This window comes from Anomaloglossus baeobatrachus, chromosome 6 (genome assembly GCF_048569485.1).
Source record: "Anomaloglossus baeobatrachus isolate aAnoBae1 chromosome 6, aAnoBae1.hap1, whole genome shotgun sequence".
Lineage (NCBI taxonomy): Eukaryota > Metazoa > Chordata > Amphibia > Anura > Aromobatidae > Anomaloglossus > Anomaloglossus baeobatrachus.
This window is the reverse complement of record NC_134358.1, coordinates 504,663,575-504,685,826: the sequence shown is the minus strand read 5'-3', so window position 1 is coordinate 504,685,826 and position 22,252 is coordinate 504,663,575.

Genomic DNA, 22,252 nt, shown 5'->3' with positions numbered 1-22,252 from the left:
TTCTAAGCAAAATACCTCTCCATGTGCTTAAAAAAAAGTTGAAATTTAGTTTTAATTTAAGACTGCAAACACAATTTGCAAAGTATAAAAAATTATGGTTTTAAAAGATATGAATCCGACACTTGGTTAGAGGTACAATTGTGTATACCTTGCATCTGGGGGTGTCTGGCTAGTTTTAAAGTATTATGCGGGCGTTACACGGTTCAATATATCGGGCGATATGTCGGCGGGGTCACGTCGTAAGTGACGCACATACAGCATCGTTTGATATATCGTAGCGTGTGACAGCTACGAGCGACGGTGAACGAGCAAAAATACTCACCTTATCGTTGCTCGTTGACACGTTGCTCATTTTCAAAAAGTCGTTTCTTCTTCTGTGCGCCGGTTGTTCATCGTTCCTGAGGCAGCACACATCGCTCCGTGTGACACCCTGGGAACGATGAACACAGCTTATCTGCTTCCCGCCGGCAATGCGGAAGGAAGGAGGTGGGCGGGATGTTTACATTTCGCTCATCTCTGCCCCTCCGCTTCTATTGGCCGGCCGCTGTGTGACGTCGCTGTGACGCCGAACGTCCCTCCCTCTTCAGGAAGAGGATGTTCGCCGCCCACAGCAATATCGGTCAGCAGACAACTAATTGCCCGTGACGCACAAACGACGGGGGCGGGTGCGATCGCACGATAGATTGTCCCGTGTGACGCCCGCATTAGGGTATGTTCACACGGGTTAAATTAAAATATGACTTGTAATTTCCATAGCAGAAATACAAGCTGATCCACGCAAGGATTAAACTCACTGTCATTCAGTGGGGCTAATCCTCTGCTTTTCTGTGAGCTGTGCTATTATGCTACTTATTGTCACTGCACCAAGAAACTGACGGAAAATGTACTGAATTCAAAATCGGTGTCAGTCCGTCAGCTATATACTGTGTAATGAAAAAGTATTCAGCCCCCATGAACTTCTCCACAATTTATTCACGTTACACCTACAATCTTAAATGTATTTTATTGGTATTTTATTTTATATACCAACACTAAGTAACAAGTACCGTATTTTTTGGATTATAAGACGCACCTTTCCTTCCAAAAATTTGGGAGCAAAATGAGGGGTGCATCTTAAAATTCTAATGTAGCTTATCGGGAGGTGGAGAATGGGTGCTGTGCTTCTTGCAGTGAGGCTGTGCTGGCTGCAGTGGGGTCTGTTCTGGTGGCTGTGCTAGCTGCGGTGGGAGCTGTGCTGGCTGCAGTGGGGGCTCTACGGCCTGCTGAGCGGGCAGGGCGGTGTTGCGGGTCTCCCAGATGCTCTGTCAGCGGTGCTGTCTTCAAGTAATGGTGCCAGAGTCAGAGCATGCGCAGATGGAGCTCTCAGCTCAAGATCTCATCTGCACACATGCCTTCTCCAGCCCATTGATCTCCCAGCAGCGAAGTTAAGGAAAATGGCGCCCGGAGGTGGCACGTGCACAGATGAGATCTCGGCTTCTCATTGAGCCGAGAGCTCAATCTGCGCCATTTCTTTGAAGCCCACACTGCTGACAGAGCATGTGAGACACCCGCCGCACTGGCTTGCTCCACACAGCCAGCACAGTCTCCACAGGCAGCACAGCCCCCACCATTGCCAGCACTGCCCCCACCGCAGCACCTGCAGCATCACCCTACTCCAGCACCGCCCCTGCCCCCTGTTACCCCACTCCACCACCACTGCCGCCCACCCTCCAGTAAGACACCACTGGAGTATAGGATGGACCCTTTTTTTTTTACATCTTTACTCTAAATTTGGGGTGCGTCTTATAAAACAAAAAATACGGTATTTGTAAAATGTAAGAGAAATGATACATAAATATTTAAAAAAATATAAATCTGAAAACTGTGACATGCATTTGGTGGTTGAGTCAATACTTTTAAGGACCACCTTTCACTGCAAGTCTTTTAGGGATTGTCACTATCAACTTTGCAACTCTCAAGGCTGACATTTTTGCTCGTTCTTTTTAAAAAAAATGGCTGGAGCTCAGTGAGATTGGATGGACACGTCTGTGAGCAGCAATTTTCCAGCCTTGTCACAAATTCTCAATGGAGTTTAGGTCTGGACTGTAACTGGGCCATTCACACACATGAATATGCTTTGATCTAAACCATCCATTGTAGAGCTGGCAATATGCTTATGGTCAGTGTCCTGTTGGGTAGATGAACTTACACCTCAATCTCAAGTCTTTTGCAGCCTCTAACAGGTTTTCCTCCAAGATTGCCAAGGCCAGCAATCCTGGAGGAAAACCTCACCAGCTTTCCTTTCCCGGCTGAAGAAAAGCCTCCCCACAGCATGATACTGTCACCACCATGTTTGATGATGGGGGTGGTGTTTTCAGGGTGATGCGCAGTGTTAATTTTTCGCCACACACAGCGTTTTCCAATTAGCCCGAAAAGTTCCACTTTGGTCTCATATGACCAGAGCACAATCTTCCACATGCTCACTGTGTTCTGTGCATGGCTTTTTACAAACTACAAACGGGACTTTTTAATACTTGCTTTCAAAAATAGCTTTCTTCTCTCCAAAAAAAGTTAACAAAATATTAAAAAAATCACAGAAAAAAACAGCCTTACCAACTCCAAGTCAGATTACCAATGCACTAGCAGGATGCAGCAGACCCCATGATAAAGGCAGATGCGGGCAGCACAGATGCAAAATATTGTTGAAACAGCCACTCACAAACCTATCAATTGATGGAGGAGGTGAGTGCCTACAGTCATGGCCAAAAGTTTTGAGAATGACACCAAAATTATATTTTCACATGATCTGTTGCCCTCTGGTTTTTAATTGTGTTTGTCTGATGTTTACATCACATACAGAAATATAATTGCAATCATATTATGAGTACAAAAAGGTTATATTGACAGTTAGAATGAGTTAATGCAGCAAGTCAATATTTGCAGTGTTGACCCTTCTTCTTCAGGACCTCTGCAATTCTCCCTGGCATACTCTCAATCAACTTCTGGATCAAATCCTGACTGATAGCTTTCCTTTCTTGAATAAGCAATGCTTGCATTTTGCCAGAATTTGTTGGTTTTTGTTTGTCCACCAGTCTCTTGATGATTGCCCACAAGTTCTCAATGGGATTAAGATCTGGGGAGTTTCCAGGCCATGGACCCAAAATCTCTATATTTTGTTTCATGAGCCATTTAGTGATCACCTTTGCTTTATGGCAAGGTGCTCCATCATGCTGGAAAAGGCATTGTTGGGCGCCAAACTGCTCTTGGACAGTTGGGAGAAGTTGCTCTTGGAGGACATTCTGGTACCATTCTTTATTCATGGCTGTGTTTTTAGGCAAGACTGTGAGTGAGCCGATTCCCTTGGCTGAGAAGAAACTCCACACATGAATCGTTTCAGGATGCTTAACAGTTGGCATGAGACAAGACTGGTGGTAGCGCTCACCTCTTCTTCTCCTAATAAGCTGTTTTCCAGATGTCCCAAACAAGCCAAAAGTGGATTCATCTGAGAAAATGAGTTTACCCCAGTCCTCAGCAGTCCACTCCCTGTACCTTTTGCAGAATATCAGTCGGTCCCTGATGTTTTTTCTGGAGAGAAGTGGCTTCTTTGCTGCCCTCCTTGAAACCAGGCCTTGCTCAAAGAGTCTCCGCCTCACAGTGCGTGCAGAAGCACTCACACCAGCCTGCTGCCATTGCTGAGCTAGCTCGGCACTGCTGGTAGTCCGATTCCACAGCTGAAACAGTTTTAAGATACGGTCCTGGCATTTGCTGGTCCTTCTTGGGCGCCCTGGAGCCTTTTTGGCAACAATGGAAGCTCTCTCCTTAAAGTTCTTGATGATGCAATAGATTGTTGACTGAGGTGCAATCTTTGTAGCTGCGATACTCTTCCTTGTTAGGCCATTTTTGTGCAGAGCAATGATGGCTGCACGTGTTTCTTTAGAGATAACCATGGTTAACTGAAGAGAAACAATGATACCAAGCACCAGCCTCCTTTTAAAGTGTCCAGTGTTGTGATTCTTACTTAATCATGACTGATTGATCGCCAGCCCTGTCCTCATCAACACCCACACCTGTGTTAATGGAACAATCACTAAAACAATGTTAGCTGCTCCTTTTAAGGCAGGAATGCAATGATGTTGAATTGTGTTTTGCGGTTAAAGTTCATTTTCTTAGCCAATATTGACTTTGCAAGTAATTTCTGTTAAGCTGATCACTCTTTATGACATTCTGGAGTATATGCAAATTGCCATTAGAAAAATCTAAGCAGTAGACTTTGTAAAAATTAATATTTGTAGCATTCTCAAAACCTTTGGCCATGACTGTAGTATTATAAATGCACAATGTGGCTCTCTGTAGCTCCTCCAGAATGACCATGGGCCTCTTGAATGCTTCTCTGGTTAGTTCTCTCCTTCCTCGGGATGTTAGTTTAGGTGGACGGCCATGTCTTGGTAATTTGCTGTGATGTACTCTAATGATGGATTGAACAGGGCTCCGTGAGAGGATCAGAGCTTTGGCTATTTTTTATAACCTAACCATACTTTACTAGTTTCTGCAACTTTGTTCCTGACCTGTCTGGTGTGTTTCTTGCTTTTCATGATGTTGTTTCATCCCTAATCTTCTCAAACAAACATCTAAGGCCTTCACAGAACAGGTGTAGTCATACTGAGAATAATTACACACAGGTAGACTAATTTTACTAATAATCAGGTGACTTTTTGAGGCATTTTCTTACTCTATTTTTTTTTTAGCAGTATCAGACTACAGGGGGCTGAATACAAATGCATGTTACAATTGTCAGATTTATGTTTTTAAAATATTTAGATAAACATGTATCATTTCTTTCCTTAATACTTGCTACTTTGTGTTGGCATAGCAAATAAAATCCCAATAAAATAAATTTAAGGTTGTGGGTGTAACATGACAAATCGTAAAAACTTCATAGAGTATGAATACTTTTCAAGGCACTGTATATGTTTCTTTGTCTACAACCATTTTGACATAGATGCAATGAGGCATATTTTTGCAGTCTTTTATGATTGCATACTGGTGTGCATTGTAGTATGTAGTGAGTGCTATTCACTGAATTGCCTCATGATAGTAAAATAAATGAATGGTAGGTTTCAAAGACGAAGTTTCGAAGTATTTATTACTTGCCATGAAAATTGGGTAATGTTATAAAATGTTTAACCAAATGTTTTAGAATTATTGAAAAAATTGATAGAAAATTATAGAAATTCAGTAATGATCACATTACTGCTCTCTATGTACCACTCTCATACCGCCGCTTCCCTTGTCTCCAAACCGTCTGATTATCCTGGCCTCCAATTATATATTTCCACCACCATATACCCAACCAGGACCATTATTATCAATGCTGCAGTCAGTGATTAGGAGCAGAACGGAAGTGTCTGCATGGAAGCATTTCAGAGCAGTAAGGCTTCAATATGGTCTACCTTTTTAAATGACCAAAAGATCTTACATGCAAATTAGGCTTGCTGCACTCCAGGACTGACTTTGTGTTCACCTCTTGGACAGTCAGGCAGAGTAGGCACATGATGGTCCCCTGCTTCTTTTATGAACACAGAGCCATTCACTTTTTAGGCTATGTGTCCACAGTAGAATGTACCTGCGGATTTTTCTGCATGAAAATCCGCGACTTTCGCGGCAAATCCGCACCTTATTTTTGCCGCGGATTTGTCGCGGATTTGTCGTGGATTTACCGCGGATTACCGCTATTTTGCCGTGGATTTTGATGCGGATTTTTTTTTTTCCCCATTCTATACCCAAAATCCGCACCAAAATCCGCAAGAATAATTGACATGCTGCAGAATTTTCCAGATCAAAATCCGCGGCAAATCCGCCGCGGAAAAATCCGCAGCATGGACACAGCATTTCCAAAATGCCATTGAAATGGCTTGGAAGTGCCGCTGCTGCAGATTTTCGGAAAATCCGCGGTAAATCCGCGGCAAATCCGCGGCAAAATCCACGCAAAATCCGCAGCGTGGGCACATAGCCTTAGGGTGGCTTCCCCCTGGCCCTAGCTTGTTGAAGCTGAATTGTTCTCTGTTGGAACAGGGTGAAATCCTGGAGAAGCTTAGAGTCGTGGAATTCCTACCAGGCAGGCTTCCAAACCGTTTCTGACTGGTGGGAGAAAGTTAAACTTGAGTTTTGCTGTTTCTTTCAGGCCAAGAGTTGACAACATGCGTGTGAAAAGAAGAGGGACTTCAGAGGACTTAAGTGCAGATAGTGGTCACTGCAGGACTTTCTTCACTGCAGCTGGGACATGAGGGTGGAGCTAGAGGAGAGCAAGAAGAGACTGAAAAGGCACTTTGAAGAGAAGTCCAAGGAAATCATCTTCTATTCCAAAGTGGACAACCTGGAGAAGGTGAGAAATTTAACTCATTCTTTTTCTGAAAACTTCACACCATCCACACACCTCTGAATGAACTGTGATACTGGAAACAGTGAGTTTCCAGTGAGTGGAATGTGAGTGGAAACAGGCAATGTGGGAAGGAGGATGTGATGAAGATCATCAGCGACTTCAACAGCGGCCTCTACTCGCACAAGATCACTGACCTCGAAGTCACCGAAAAGTTCCTGTCAGGTATTGGTAATCATCTTCACCCTGCGGATTTGGGAATATTGCTCTCTCTCTTAATTCTTTAGGATTGGCAGGACTCCAGGCAGCGATGGTCTTCCAGCGGAGCTCTATATAGTTCTGGGAGACCTAATCTTTCCGAATCTATTGGAACAGTACAAGGAGATGGTAGTGAAGGGCAGAATGTCTTTTTTTTCTATGGGATGGAATGGTCATGTTCCTGTAGAAGCACAAGAGAGGTGGGAACTGAAGAATTCACCTCCCATCACCTTTCTGAATGTGGATTACAAGATCCTAGGAAAAACAATGGTGATGAGATTGAAGACAGTCATAGGACAGATCATCCACCTGGATCAGACCTGTGGCAGGCTCACTCTCATGCAAGACATGGTCGAGTGCATAAAAGCCCACCATGCACACGTGGCCCTGGTCTCCTTGGATCAGGAAAAGTTCTTTGACCGGGCTTTCCATGAGTTCATGAGCAAGGTGCTGCAGAGGTTAAGTTTGAGTAACTTGTTTTGTTCTTATGTCCAACTAATGTACCTTGATATTCACAGTACAGTTTTTAGTGAATGGCTGGAACACTGACCCCTTCCCAGTTATCTATAGAACGCTTTGTAGAGGCTATCCATCAGAATTTAGAGATCAGAGGAATCACTGCACCAGGAAAAGAACACTTCAAGGTCAAGTGCTTACTCTACATGGATGATGTGACCGGTTTCTGCATAGACCGGTGTTCAGACAATGCCTTTGTCCAGATGTGTGAGATTTTCAGACAAGCTTGGAGCCCAAGTCAACTTCGGGAAGTTGAAACCCATGCTCTTCAGAGACTGGCAACTGGCCTCTTGTGTCCCCTTTCCATTCAACATCCGGACGGATTTCATCAACATTTTTGGTGTCTGGTCCAAGACGGAAGGAACGGTCCTCAAGTTTTGGGAGGAACACTTGAACAATGTGAAGCAACGGATTGGACTGTGGAGCTTTTTAGATCTCAGTTGTGAGAGCAAAGCACTGATCCTGCATAACGAGGTACTGCCTGTGTTGCACTATACGGCTCAGGCCTGGCCACCCCTCATCACCGTGTGCAGGCCCATTAAAAGGACTGTGTTTCAATTTGTTTTGGGAAGCAAGATGGATGGAATGAAGCCGATTATCATATACATAGAGTCTCGCAAGGGTGGGAAGGGTATTCCGGATATCCCCACCATCCTGCGGTCTTCCTTCGTGTGTGACTACATTCACATGACTCTGCAAATAAAGAGAAGTTTGACTCTTTAGAGGAGACTCAACTGGGGCATGTGAGACAGCTCCTACCCCTACAACTGGTCAATGCCATGGTCTACAGAGACCTCGGTTCATGTGGAAGCATCTGCTGGAGAGACTCAAGCCTGATTTGGGGAAGTTAAAGACTATCCACAAACTCATCAGAGTCAAGTACGAAGTAGAGAACATGCCATGACTTCACCATAACACACTGGAAACTGTTTGGAACAATATGTCATCTAACAGGTTTACTCAAGTAACTTTGAAAGCCCAAGGTGCAAAGTGCCACAAGAGTGGTGACCTTAAGGTACCTAAATTCATTAGGCCAGGGAAACCCACAAATTTTGGCACATTTGCTCAAGCACGTCTTATTTTTATACTTATTGAAGCACACACTCTTATTCCAGACCTTCTGTCATCAATAGAGGAACTTTTTAATTCTTGGTGGAAGGTCCAGCCAGTATTATACTGTGGAAACCGTCACTATTTTTGATTCTTTTTTCCCCTGTGTGCGTCTGTCACATTTTCGCTGTGTGTTTGTTAATAGGACTTATCAAAAAAGTGACCATCAGGTTTTGCTCACCCCTAACCCCTTATGGTTTCTCTTCTGATCAGTCTTGGGGTGGGAATTTATGGCCATTAGGTTCCTCTCCCCCCCCCCCCGACCCCTGACTCTCCTCTCTCCGGAGGTGAGTCAACCATTGATGGTTTCTAGTTTTCCCTTGAGTTGCAGCTCAGGCAGATGCTAGGAGCAAAATTGTGTCTCCCTTGGTTTTGGCTTTGGCTAGGGAAGACTACTTGTTCCTGACCCTCGCTGTTGCATCCTGGTTTCGAGGGACGGGGAATGGTTTTGAAGGTCCTTCTACTGTTGAAGAGGATTTCCAGAAACCAGCATTCTAGCGCACTTTTTTGTGGAACCTTTTAGTCACTTTTTTAGTACACTCAGGTGGAATGCACAATTTCGGGCTTTAAAAAAAAAATCTATATTAGCTCTTCTTTCTTGGCCTTTTGGCTAAGATCAAGTTTAGTATCGTTCGAAAAGGCGGCTTTTGTTTGGGGGCCGTCCCAGTAGATTGATACATTATGCACACTACGTATGGTGCACTAGTAAGTACACTGGGTGGCTTATATAATCATCAAGGAGAAACCCTGGGACTGGTCACCCTGGGCTGCCTAACTCACTGGGCCTGGTAAACCCACTTGAGTTTTGTCACATTTGCACAAGCACCCTTTTCCGGGCCTTTTGGCTAGGATGTGTAATTTTTAAATTCCCAGATGCAGGTCTGGCCAGTATTACACATAACCTTTACTATTTATTTTGATTGTTTTCACTTGCGTGTCAACCTTTCACTGTGTGTTTTTGTGGCTATTATTTGTCAGGATGCGGTTCCCTTGTTCTCTTCTGCGAGGTCTAGGGGGGAAGTGTGTGGCCATCAGGTTTCACTGCCCTCTGGCCCCTAACTCTATCTTCTCAAGAGGGGAGCCAACCTAGATGGCGTCTAGTTTTCATTTGAGTGACCATCAGGTTTTGCTCACCCCTGACCCCTGGCTCTCCCATCTCGAAAGGGCAGCCAACTTTGATGATTCTTAGTTTTCATTTGGATGGGAGTCCAGGCAGATGCTAGGAGTGAAATAGGGTCTATCTTGGCTTCGGCAAGAGGAGGCTACTACCCCATTGACCCTCGCTATGGCCTACTGGTTCAGAGGGATGGATGGGTATTGGTCTATTGGGGTCCTTTCTCCTGTTGGAGAGGGCTATAGTTGACCATATCCCTAGTGCAGTTTTTTAACAGAGAGTAGTAGAGAATGGGTTTCACAGCCGCGCCAAAAGACTACTGGATTCTTCTCAGATTAATGTTTCTTTTATTTCATAACAGGTCAAGTCTACGCGTTTCAGGAGAACACAGCTCCCTTCTTCAGGACAAACCAGCAAAGAATCATCAAATCAGGGATTTGATGATTCTTTGCTGGTTTGTCCTGAAGAAGGGAGCTGTGTTCTCCTGAAACGCGTAGACTTGACCTGTTATGAAATAAAAGAAACATTAATCTGAGAAGAATCCAGTAGTCTTTTGGCGCGGCTGTGAAACCCATTCTCTACTACTCTCTGTTATCTGCCTCTTGGGGACCGCTGCCGGGACTTGGTGTTACATGCTGCTATAGGTGTTGTGACTGTCACAACCCGAATTGGTGAGTAGGATTATTCTTTGCTTCACCCTATATATATTGGGGTAAGACCCTATTGCGCTTTCTTTTTCCACAGTTTTCACTTATTAGTGCAGTTTTTTGTGGCACTTGTCAATTTTTTAAGTGCACTCAAGTAGCGAGCATGATTTCGGGCTTTCAAAAAAAATTCTGCCTACACTGGCTCACTGATTGGTTACCGTGCTGTTGACATAAGGTCAGCACCACAACAAATGCCAGCCCCTTCGAGCAGCAGCTGAGAATCACCTGGGGAAGGTAAGTACATAATTTTTATTTGCTTTTTTGATATACCAAACTGCGTCAATAATAACTGAAAGAGACAAAACCTTTAAGGAGAACAGTAAAGCTCGTTAAAGAGTTGACCATTGACTCGTACATCACCTACCTCTCTTAGGTTGTACTTTTCTGCAAAAGAACTCATTTGCATATTTTTTTTCCCATGGAGCATTGCCTAAAGATTCCATACTTTGTTGGTCTCTTCCCCACATGGGTTATCCGTTGGAATTTTCAGGAATATATTTAACTTTCGAAATGTACTACAAACTGAACCTGTGTCTCTTGGCCAAACAGGAGTGAAGTTCCTCTTTCCTATCCGGGGCAATACTACGGCTTAATGAGGTAGACTGGTGACTTGTTGATTTCCCTTGAGCAAATAAGGCTTTGATGCAGTCCCCGGGAGAGTGGTTAGCTGATGAATTGACAAAAACTAATCAGCTTTATTGGGAAACAGGTTAAGGGCAGCCGAGTGTCAATAATTCTTGTCCTGACCCCCTCATCCATTAAGTAGATGTGGCTGATTGCAGCCTGGAGACCCTTTGCATTCTGTATTGAAATTGCTTTCATAAACTCACCATTATTAGCAGTCAATGCAAACGGCTCATTTACCGCGAACATCCCAGAGATGTCACATGCATCATGTGCCTTTATGTATCATTTCCTCATTTACAGAATGTCTTTAGGTAATGTTTTTTGGCTAAATCACTGACCTCCTTTCCGCAGGTTTACTCCTGTTGTTTTTTTTGTTGTTGTTTGTTTTTTTGGTTTTTTTTGCTGATGTGGACAGAAAAAACATAATTTTCGTGTTTTGCTAAATCCGGCAAAAGGAGGTGACAGCGCTTAAAACAATTACTCTTGAAATATCACATAAATTAAAATTAGTGCGTATGGGGTAAGATTTACCGCCGCAGAAATATAACTACCGAAAATATAAGCATCAGCAATAAGTCTGAAAAGCCATTCTTGTCATTTTAATGTTACTGTACAGTGGAAGAAAGCCTGTAAACCACGTTAATTAATAGGTGACACATTAAAGCTCAGCTTGATTACCTTAAACAAGGGAATCAATATATGGACTGACAAAGCCCTGTTTATGTTTGCAGGGATTATATGGCTCCTTGTCTTAATAAATGAACCTATACTATGATTTCCTTTTTTTTCCCCGCAGATGCTCAGTGTATGTTTTAATTAAATGGCAAATTAAGCTTTACAGTATCTTTAAACTATGAGCTAATTTGGACCTCACAATCCTGGGATTGGATCAATGCTGACTGTCTCCTGGAATGTATAAGATTGATCATTACATATAATCTTCTCGTGGAATGGATCTGACTTCAAACCCTACTCAAGGCTATTTAGAGGAGTGAATTCTTTATAGCTGGGAGATGGAGAGACCACCCTGGAAGGCGTTTTTACACTTATTTCAGGATAACATAGGGAGATAAAGACACTGTACCTACAATTAACACCTGAATGGATGACTTTATTAACACAGGTGCATAGACCTTGTAAAAGAGCCTGGTAAGAGCTTCTTCTAATGGTTAACACCTTGTTTGCCAATGGGGGCAGGCATACTTGGCTCACCTTTCAAAAAGGCTAGAAAAAGTGGTTTCCGAGATAAGAAAAAGGCTCTGCTTTGTATCCAGAATCCACGCTACATATTTCTATTGCAATGCAGCGCTGGGTCCTGGGTTCAAATCTCACAACATATACAAGAAGTTTGTATGTTCTCCCAGTGTTTGCGTGGGTTTCCTCCAGGTCCTCCATTTTTTATCCCACACTTCATAGACATACTTAGGCCATGTGCCCACGGGAGACACTACTTGCGGAATTTTCTGCAGGTATTTTCGCAAGTTCACGCAGCAGCTCCCTGGAATCCGCAGCTATCCATTTATGCGGATTTCATGCGGAATTATTGCGGAATTCGAGCGTTATTCCTGCGGATTTCCCCCCCTGTATCTCAATAGTGGAAAGGCAGGAAATCCGCAGGAAAATCCGCAAGAATAATTGACATGCAGTTCTTTGCGGCTGCTGGATATCCGCAGCATTTTCTGCAGCCACAAAATCCGCAGCAATGAACCAGCATTCCCCAAATCCCATAGGATAACATGGGGAGTGTCTGTACTTGTGCAAACCTGCGGATTTATCTGGAAAATCTAGAAAATCTGCAGGTTTTCCACAGCAAAATCCGCATGAATTTTGTCCTGTGGGCACAGGGCCTTAGACAACTTAGATTGCGAGACCCAATGAGGACAGTAATGATCACGTCTGTAAAGCGCTATGGCATTAATGGCATAATATAAGTGAGTAAAATTAATCTAAAATATAAAGCTGAGCGTAAGTATGTATGTGTGTATGTCCGCTAAAGGAAATGTTGCACAGCCACCTCATTCGACTCAGGGAACGTAATAGACTATGTTTTGAGGAAAAAATTTTAACTCCGAGTTTTACAGTTATTCGCCTCCCCAAAACACAATTACTTAGTGTTTGGATGTGTGAGGTAATATATTGGCTATATTGACAGTCTAGATATTTATCAGCCTAAAGCAACCAATCACAGCTGTGCTTCTATTTTGCTAGAGGTCATTATTGAGAGCTCTCATTGGTTCCTCCAGGCAAAGGAGGACATTCTTAGTTTAAGAAGCCTATGTGTCAGTCAATATGATTTTTGTAGTGAGAAGGAGAGTGGGAGAGTGGGATAGAGGGAGAGAGGGAAGGAGTGTGGGAGAGAGATAGGGGAGTGAGAGGGAAAGAGTGAGAGAGAGGGAGAATGGGAGAGAGGGAGATACGGAAGGAGGGAGTGTGGGAGAGAGACAGGGGGAGAGAGAGAGAGAGGGAAAGTGGAAGAGGGGAAGAGAGAGGTAGAATGGGAGAGAGGGAGATACGGAGGGAGGGAGTGTGCGAGAGAGGGAGATAGGGAGGAAGAGAGTGTGGGAGAGAGGTAGAGTGGTAGAGAGACAGAGAGAGAAACTTAGTTACTATCCCGGGCAACTCCGGGTACTACAGCTAGTAAATAAATAAAATGTACTTAGACAAGATTCGCCAATGCAAGTAGATGGGTGCGAGAAAAAAAATCGGATGGCACACGGACATGTGAGTCGTCTTCTCAACATCTGGTAATGGGCAGTGCGCTTAAAGAAGCCAGGAAGCGTCCACTCAACGTCTGAAGCAAACTGATGTTGCCAAAATGAGGTGTGCACATTTGCCCCATTTCCAGGAGCTAGCGGTGACACCGGCTTGTGGAAATCATGTTATCCTGCCTACAGGAGCATAATAACACAGAACGAGGGATGACTAGTCTGGAAAACAATGAACTTGCGACTAGTCAAGGACTTAAGAGAGTCTACGGGTTCCTGTTAGAGGAGAAGACCAGAGATTGGGTGTATGTCAATGTAGGCTCCCTCTGCTCAGGAACCCGGTCACCAAGTCAATGAGTAGGTCCAGGTCATAAAAGATGAGCCGCGTGATTGGTATCGGTTGCCGAGTTGAAGAGAATGACCAGGAATTTACCTGTGTCTGCACCACCTCAAAAAGAGGTTCCCACGCCGTGAGTTGTGATACCCCCAAGCCTGTGAGTTTTTGTGAGAAAAGGCAGTGGAGTGACCATCTTGGAAGCACAGGACTCCTCAAAGGTGAATAAGATCAAAGGACAGATGAACATGACAGCCTACCCAGCCATGGTACATGTGGCTCAGAGTGCCCAGTTGCTTGGCCATTTATGTGCGGAGAGCTAAAGCCAAGGAAACCTGGGTGTGAGCATGGCCGGACAAGCACTTGTAAGGACGAAGTGGGATGCCAAGAGGCCCTCCCGTGCCTGTTGCAGCACCCTTAACTGAGACAATTCTCAACTTTATTGTTGATGAACTGTGCCCATATCCTAAGGACTTATTTTGGGGAGGGGGATGGATAATCTGATGTTCCATGCCGGGTTGAAGAAAAAAAATGTATATTGATGTGGATGTGACTTGAAGGACTATGCCTTTGAACGGGAAGGGCTGTTGTTGGCCTGAGTACCCCTTGTTAACTAAACTTGAAATCTTATATTCTAGGGTCCTAACTCAGTAGGACCGGGTCTGCACTGACCGAAAGGGAAAAGAACATTATTTACCCTCCAGAGAAGAGAGAACGTTTGTCTGGCTATATTTGAAGACTACCATTGTTGAAGAGGGGAGAAATGTAAGGAGGTGGACTGGTTGCTGTTGTGTTGCATTCCCTGAAGGCACCAATCATGTTGTCGTATTGTTATGTAAATTGTGTGCTGTTTAACTGAAAAAAATGAAATATATGAATTGTGATGAAATGTAGTAATGTAATATGTTATGATATGTTATTGTGCCGCCCCTGCAGTGGATCGAACCGCTCGGATCTGGGGGTGGTGATTACTCGTGGCTCGAGGGTCTCCGGACCCGGGGGCTAGGGGCCACACTCAAATGAAAAAGGGAGTATTTACAGGGGATTTGGTATAGTTCGTGACGCCACCTGTGGTGTACGGTAATTGGGAGTACCGCCGCTGCTGTTGGGAGTACCCGGGGTGATTGAGTGGGTCAGCAAGATGACGTTACCCTCTACGGGTAGGGGTAGGCCCCGGGACTCTGGATGGTGATGCGGGGATGCAGTGCAGGGGTCAGTCGGGTACTCACTCAGCAATGAAGCAGACGCTGGCAACAGGGTAAACTAAGTCTCTGACTGACGTTGCCTCTCGAGGGGAGCTCATCTGGGTCCCGTCCCCTGCAGCACTGCCTGGTGGTCCGTAACCTGCCTCCTGGCACAAAAGTTTAGATTGTTCTTTGTGGCCCGGTAGCTTGGAGCTTTCCGGGCCCCGCTCCCCACTATGGTTAAGTGAAGGAGCCTGCTCTTAGGAGCTCACGCTTGGGATTTCAGTGGGCCACTTGCTAGGAAAGCCCTATCCCACTCTTTGCGCTAGTGCCCTGATCTCTGAGCTTGGTGGGAACAGTCCATAAATGCCCTGTCCTCCGCAGGTTAATTGCCGGGTCGCCTGAAGCTTCTCCCCGACCTAGGGTCCGTGAACATCGACGTGCCTTTGGTCCCGGACCGGTGATAGGACCAGGCTTCTGATTGTCCTCCTTGACGGGCTCCAGGCACCTAGCCTCAATCCCATACGACCGGGGTCCGACTCCTCTAGGTCCAGACCACCGTCTGCGACCTAGTTTACTTCTCCCCTGGGAGCTCTAACTCCCAGCTTCCTCAGAGCTCCTCACAGCTCGAGGGCTACCACTAAACTAACTTGACAGCTCCCACCTCCCTGTCTGACCCCTAGGTGGGCGGCCCTATTCCTGCTTAAGCAGCCCACTGGTGTGCCTGACAGGTGTGGTGCAAAGTGTATCTAGGATTTGTGATTGCTGGTGGAGGCAGCACTGCAGGATGGAGACCCAGAACCATGGGGGTTTGAGTCCTGCACGGGGCAGATTGTGCAGAACCCTGTGACGACCCGAATAGTCCAGGGCGTCACATAATTATCACATAATGTTTTCATTATTGCATAGCAGTATTACATGTGGTTGTTACACTGTAAGGTAAGAAGTAATTAAAAGTTGGGACTAGCCCACAATGGGAAGGTGTAGTTCATAGGGAGAGAGATGGTTTCCTTCTGGAAAAAGACTGAGGACCCAGTGTGTGACAGGAGCAGACGTATAGTCTGAAGGTAATCAAGACAGCATGCAGTGGGTGATCTGAAGCAAGGAGACAGGAGACTGGCGTTGAGATAGCGTGATCCTAAAGTAGTGACTGAGACAGAGTGCATGACTATGTCTAGTCTAGAGACCGACCTTCCTACAGAGTGGCCCCCAGGCAGAAGGGTCCGTAGGACAGAACTCTAGCTGCAGAGCCTCAGGTTAAGTACAGCTTAAAAATAACGGACCGAGAAGTACTGGTGTGTAAGCATAGTTGACTTCTCTGGAGAAAATCTCCCTAAGCATCTGACAGCTAAAAGCTCTACTCTGGCCTTCTGGTAAACCCCCTGACCCCTCCTCTCTGAGGATAATAGACGTGGAACTGCAGAAAGGGAAAGTGATAATCACAAATTGGACCAGTAAGAACGGAAACAATACAAAGGTAATAGAATATACAGTATGTCTGAATAAGCTTTGTACAACTGAAACATGCTGGAAGTTATGTGCCCACTATTCTCGTGGACGTAGTTGATGAAGTGGCACTGTTAAGTAAAGTCTCGTTGTTTAAACTGAACTGGTGTTCTACATATCGGTACAAGTCATCAGTTGGTCCTTGCTAGCCGAAGGTATCTGCACCGTGAAGCTCACACGTCAAAAGTCCACACACCCAATCAGGACCACATCTTCGATGTAGTGTGTCGGGGCATCAAGAATTAATACCTCCCCCTGTGCCACTCTACATATGAATGACAACTTTTTATGCATACAGTATTTAATTCTTATTCTGTGATTTCAATTCTTCATAAATGAATGAAAATTACTTGTATGAATTTGTTTTAATAATCAAGAAGGATAAAATAATAATCTTTAGTAGACATCAGTCCTAGTGTCCGATCGGTCGAATACATATACATAGGGTATATCACATCTCATTAACTGGAGCTGATGAAAAAAAAAAAGGGCAGATTTAGAATCAGGAACAAAAAATGACCTAAAGGCAGGTTAAATATCTCAGGCCCCAATTTTCTAGTTCCCCAGTGTTATGATAATGTCTGATTAGAGCTCACTGTGTTCCTTTTCTCTGCATATTGTAATTTGTTTTTGCTTATTGTGCAGTAACAATTATCTTGCTCCAGATGAACAGATCAATATGCAGGACTCTGGTCCATCGGCCACGTCAGTAGCCTCTGGCCACTTAATGGGAGGCTCTTAGGCTATGACCGCACTTTGCGTTCTCCTACTTGCAGTTCTAAATGCACGTTTTTGCCTTAATTGATTTGTCCAAAGTTGCCTTTTCCAGAAATTTAGCGCTAAAAACGCATGCGTATTTACCGCGTTTTAGATGCGTTTTCAGCGCTTTTTACATGCTTTTTCATCTGCGTTTTGACATATGCGTTTTGAATATCAAGACACTGCTAAATAAAGTTTACACAGTCAAACAGAATGAAAAAAGAGCAAAAAAAACAATACATATATATTTTGTGAATTAATAAAGAAAAAAGTTATATTTAATGAAATTATAGCGGTTTTATAATATTTACTGCTAAAATAGCAATAAAATCATAATTTTCTGTAATTTAATTGTCGGATTATCTGTGTGTGTAAAGGGACATATGATTCCATTAATTTAATGTTAGAAAAGCTTTACCTGCTTTTTAGGTGCAGAAAACATGCGTTTTGGACAAACAAAACGCATGTTTTCTGCACCTAAAAAGCAGGTAAAACGCAGGAAATTTGAAGTTTCTTGTTTTTTGCCAGTTCTCATTGACTTCAATGTTAGCAAAACGCTGCAGAAATGGCAAAAGCAATAGACATGCTGCTTCTTTGAACGCATGGTTTTTGCCACAAATTATACAAATTAAACGCAGCGTTTTAAAAAGCAAAGTGCGGTCTAGAAATACCCATTTTCCATAGACTATTTTGGAAAAGCAAAACGCATGCCTTTTGGCATGAAAACGCTGCAGTTCAAAACAAACCTAAAAAGCAGCTGAAACGCAGGTGGAAACGCAAAGTGCGGTCATACCCTTAGGCTATATTAACACAGGGCTTTTTTGCTGCTTTTTTTGCAGCAAAACCTGCTCTCTTGGCAGTAAAAAAAAAGCTGCGTTTTTTGCTACTTTTTTATAGTGTTTTTTGCTATATTTTCAGTGTGTCATTTGCCTGCAGTATGTGTTCAAATAAAGTTAGTTTCACTCATTAAAAACAGCAAAGATACAGTAAAACCAGAGCAAAAAAGCAGCAAAAATCTCTGCTGTGTTTTTATACTCTCATTTCTTTCAATAATGAAAAAAGCAGCAAAAACACTGATAGAATTGATATTAACTAGAACTGATTTTTTTAAAATTGCAGGAAAAACGCAGCAGTTTGCCATTTCAGTCAGGGAAATAAAAAAGCAGTAGTGTATCTGTGTGCATGAGATTTCTGGTATCTCATAGATTTTGCTGGTACTGTAAAAAGCAACTTTTTATTTGCATGTACTTACATAAAACCAATGAAAAAAAAAACACAGCAAAAACGCACTGTGTGAACATAGCCTTAAATCTCTTACCTTTGAAGACACTTTTGATTAACCAGGCTGGTGCAATCTCATTATTGAATTGTGATTGTGATACATTGATGACGTTTCTCAAGCCCGGGTAATCAAAAGCTGCATCAGGGATCCCAGAAGGTAAGAGATGTACGAGCTTCCCGTCCAGTAGCCAGAGACTTCTGTCTTGACTGATGCAGCAGAGTCCTTCGAATACATCCGCTCAACTATAGATCTCACAATATGATGTGTGCTGTTGTGTCTATACAATTAATGTTTTAACAGCCGGAAATTATCACTGCTAGACTAGATGCCCATATGCATATTGGTCCAACTATGCCGAGAGCATTTACTGTCAATATATAATGTACACACAGAGCTGCTTCTCATGGGTGTGGGTGAGGTTAGCTTTCTGAGCTCTGCTCCATGCTACATCTAAAAACTTTGATTGTCTCACAACTGCTGCACCCGGTAATCTAAGTGATACATCACTGGAATCAGGGTCTCTGTTCTACATTATTCTGCTCTCAGATCAGGTAGCAAAACCTGGTGACTGATTCCTTTCAAAGGGACCATGATGTTGATTATTACAGCCAGTATAAAGTAGCACAGATCTATTGATCTGAATGTTCAACTGGTCTAGTTCTCCAGAGACAATAGCCATGTACTAAAGTGACAATTTCTCTTAGCTAATTGACAGATGTTTCTCGAGGTCCCCTATGCATTAGTTAAATATTTTCCTCTACTAATCAGATATTTAACTACTATCCCAATGTGGACATCTGCTCATTACATGGTAATTATTATTATTTATTTTTGTTATTGTATTGTGTAGTATTTAACCAACCCTGGTAATGTAATTATATAAAATTTATACATCGTCTGGATATTTTTGTGAATTAACCCCTTAACGACCGCGGGCCGTAAAATTACGTCCTAAATGACATAATCTTACTGCCCGCGGTCCTCCGGCGGCAGCATGCCGCGATCGGCACACATCTCAGCTGATTTTCACAGCTGAGATGTGTGCCTGCTAGGCACGAGCAGAATCGTTATCTGCTCGTGCCGATTAACCCCTTATATGGCGCTGTCAATACATGACAGCGCCATTATAAGCGCAATCGCGGTAAAGTTTTTACTTACCGCCGAAACCGGAAGTCACGTGACGCGATCACGTGACTCCCGATAGTTGTCATGGTAGTACAGGGTCATGTGATGACTCCTGTACTACACATGAATTGGTTTCACTTTCGCTGTGCCCGGGGCACAGCAAAAGAGAAAGACAGCGTATCTGCTGTTTACAGCCTTCCAGCTGTGATCAGCAGATACTGCAGAGCGATCGGAATGCTGATCGCAATAGCCCCCTAGGGGGACTAGTAAAATAAAAAAAAAAAGTAAAAAAATAAGTTTTAAAAAATTAAAAAAAAACAAAAAAACCTAAAAGTTCAAATCACCCCCCATTCGCCCCATTGAAAATTAAAGGGTTAAAAAAATAAAAAATATACACACATTTGGTATCGCCGCGTTCAGAAACGCCCGATCTATCAAAATATAAAATCAATTAATCTGATCAGTAAACGGCGTAGCGGCAAAAAAATTCCAAACGCCAAAACGACGTTTTTTTGTCGCCACAACTTTTGCGCAAAATGCAATAAGAGGCGATCAAAACGTAGCATCTGCGCAAAAATGGTACCGTTAAAAACGTCAGCTCGAGACGCAAAAAATAAGCCGTCATTGAGCCTAAGATCCCGAAAAATGAGAACGCTACGGGTCACGGAATATGGCGTAAAACGTGCGCCACTTTTTTCGGACAAACTTCCGATTTTTTTTTAACCCCTTATATAAAAGTAAACCTATACATGTTTGGTGTCTACGAACTCGCACTGACCTGAGGCATCACACCCACACATCAGTTTTACCATATAGTGAACACAGTGAATAAAATATCTCAAAAACCATAGTGCTATCGCACTTTTTTTGCAATTTTTCAGCATTTGGAATTTTTTTGCCATTTTCTAGTACACAATATGGTAAAACTGATGGTTTCATTTAAAAGTACAGCTCGTTCCGCAAAAAATGAGCCCTCACATGACCATATTGACTGAAAAATAAAAAAGTTACGTCTCTCAGAAAAAGAATGGCGAAAAAAAAAAACGGAAAGCGAAAAATCGGCCGGTCGTGAAAGGGTTAATTAATCTCCTTATTTCATTAATTAAACTCCTTCTAGTAGTAGTGATAGCAACAACCATAGTTTTTATTTTTGTTGATTTTTTTTTTGTTTCTTTTTTGAATTTGAAAATGAGTTAAAATTTTAATCTGCAAATTTAAATTTTAACTCTTAAAATAAAAATAATTTGCTCTGGTGGTACATCTTTTTTTTATTAAAAGAAAAGGTAAAATACCAGTATACAGTGTGTAGTAAATAGGATATTAACATCTGTAAATTGTAGATAATATGTACCATTAAGTAATAATGAAATTAACCCCATATGTTTAGCACTATTATCAATTTTGTTGAATTTTTTTAAAAGGAAAAATATATGACTTTAGAGCCTGGACAATGGATAAGTGAGCAGATGTGATATTATTATGCCAGAGTGTGTCTCTTCTCACTTAATTTATGAGAATGTCATCATCCCAAATGTGAAAATAAGATAAATGACAATAGGTTTTTGTGAAGAAATTTATGAACACTTAAATCTTTCAAGCAATTGTCCAATTATTGATAAAGCTGAATATGAATATAATTTGAGAACTGTACAGGTCACATATCTTTAAGACAATTCGGTCTTGTCCTGTTACACTTTATTCTATAAACTTGCTCATGTACAAGAATGAATCATCCAAGGAGACTTTTTGTGATCTAGGATGAATGACGTTTTAACATTTGGCTACCTGTGCTACTATTAAGCCCGCTTTGCACACTACAATATATCTTACGATGTGTCGGCGGGGTCACGTCGTAAGTGACGCACATCCGGCATCGTAAGGTACATTGCAGTGTGTAACAGCTACGTGCGATTGCGAATGAACAGTAAAACGTTCATCGCACGCACGTCGTTCATTCCTCATAAATTGAACGTCAGGTTGTTCATCGTACCCAGGGTAGCACACATCGCAGTGTGTGACAACCCGGGAACGATGAACAGATCTTACCTGCGTCCTGCGGCTCCCACCAGCAATGCGGAAGGAAGGAGGTGGGCGGGATGTTTACGTCCTGCTCATCTCCGCCCCTCCGCTTCTATTGGCCGGCTGCCGCGTGACGTCGATGTGACGCCGAACGTCCCTCCCAGTCTAGGAAGTGGACGTTCGCTGCCCACATCGAGGTCGTATGGACGGGTAAGTACGTGTGACGGGGGTTAATCGTTTGTGCGGCACATTCAACAAAATTGAACGTGCCGCACATATGATGGGGGCGGTTACGATCGCATACGATATCGCATGCAAAATCGTAACATGTAAAGCAGGCTTTAGGCATGAACATTGAGAAAAAGAGATTGTAAAGGAAATGCAGTCATCTCCCACCTCTTTATTCCAAGCACATTATCTTCATAAAGAAGCTCAAGTCAACCAGAAGGCACCAAAATGTATATCTTTCTTTTATATACAGTATATATATTTTTTTCACTTATGGTGTGTCCTTTGAAAACGTACATGCATTATTTATAGCTTTTTAATTGATACCAATAAAATTATTGAATTTTATGACCCCTTGTTCGGTTCCTTTCTTCTTTGGTGATTTATATTGAATCCGAATGGTCCCATTGGTCCTTCATATAC